Source organism: Marmota marmota, unplaced genomic scaffold, assembly GCF_001458135.2.
Source record: "Marmota marmota marmota unplaced genomic scaffold, marMar, whole genome shotgun sequence".
Taxonomy (NCBI): domain Eukaryota; kingdom Metazoa; phylum Chordata; class Mammalia; order Rodentia; family Sciuridae; genus Marmota; species Marmota marmota.
This window is the reverse complement of record NW_026000108.1, coordinates 35,892,111-35,894,042: the sequence shown is the minus strand read 5'-3', so window position 1 is coordinate 35,894,042 and position 1,932 is coordinate 35,892,111.

The following is a 1,932-nucleotide window of genomic DNA, read 5'->3' as shown; positions in this document are numbered from 1 at the left end:
TATATATATATATATATATATATATATAATTTTATATTATCTGATATTTTTAATTATCCTGTACCAAGAATAGCATATTACATTCAACCAGAGATGGATTTCAGGTGTTCTCAGCCCAAATTACAACTCACACTTTGGTTTATATTTATAAATTTTTTTCTTTGTTGAATAATTTGTGGATTTTCTTACATAGATTTAAACATTTGTGGCTAATGTATAAGTACCTTCCTAATGTAGCCTCTCCTTTTGTTTCAACTTCATAGCACTTTCTGGCATATAAAAACCAATTTCCCTATTTAAAAAATAATGTATACTTTTATTTTATGATTTTTTTAAGATGTCATTCTCTCATTCTTCACTATCTTCCTTTGTTCTGTCACCTGGATTTCTAAAACAACATTCTATGACTTCTTTTGGTTTTCAGTTTTAGTTTCTTAAAACTTTATCTGGAGACACATTTTTGAATCACAAACTATGTTGCAGATAGAATCTTTAAATATTTTATCCCTTCCCTCATGAGAATTTATTAACTCTTTATGGAGAAACAAGCAAAGATTATATTGTGAAAATTGGTTTATTATCACTTACCAATGATTTGGGGAATAATTATAGAATGAAACTTTCATTCTATATTTGGAAATCATGGCATTGTTAGGGAGTCAGATTTTCAAAAAATCCTCACCTGGAAGATCTAGGTTCAAATCCTAGAACTGATGTTTTTCATAGGAGTTTGAGAACTGATTTTAAACTTCTCTGAACTTCATTTTCCTCATGTGTAGAACAGAGGAAATAACGGTCAATCATCTTTATTATCTATTATATTTTTCACCATCAACATCATCTGTAATTTATCTGTTAATTTTCTATTTCCAACATATTTGTGCTTAAAAAATATATGGTATAATGCACATAGTATATTGGCAATTCTGAATTTCTAATAATTTTCCACCTGACCTATGCCATGTCCTTATTTTTATAAAGTTGTATATAAATGTAATTCTGTTTAGGACATTATCCCTTTACTCATAATCTTAGTTATAGTGCCAAGGACCCTTGCTCTAGAATTTCTGACCACAACATTTACTTCACTGCTTATCTGCTATAGTTTTTCAAAGTTCTAGCACCATAAATTGCATTTGAGCAAAGTGAAAACTATGTAAGTGAATTATTGTACATTCAGTATATTGCACAATACTGAATTGAGTATGTGAATACTCAACAAATTATGAATTACTGGAAGACTCAATGGAAATGACACTGTTTGATGAAGAATGTTTAGACTCCATTCTCTGCAATAGTCCTTAATGTCTGTGGCATGGACATTCTTCTTTTTTAAATATTTTTGGTAGTTATAGATGTACAAAATGCCTTTATTTTATTAGTTTATTTTTATGTGGTGCTGAGGATCGAGCTCAGTGCCTCATGCATATCAGGCAAGTGCTCTATCACTGAGCTACAGCCCCAGTGTGGCATGGACATTCTTGTCCCCACTTCTAATGCATGAAACTCTAAAAACTGGACTAGGACACATATTTAATGTGTGAACACAGTGAACACTCACTGTGTTCCATATTTCAATGTTACCCTTTCTTAGTTGAATATCCCAACGAGAACATTTTCTGTTGGCAAAATATTATCATACTTTGCATTCATTTTTAAATGAAAACATTATTTGAACAAAACTTATTCAATCTACTGTATAAAACACTTGATTCTTTTAACTTCTTTAAATTTTAATTTATTTGGATAATAACAAGGATCTTTTCCTTTAAATCAGTCTTTATTTTATGTGCTATGGATACAAAATGCATTTACCGTAATTTTCTGGGTTTAAATAATTCTCATGTATGATAGAACATCATTTGTTAAATAACAAATGACATACTAATGACATTATATCACAGAATGGTGCTTAAATTAAAACTGAAGATT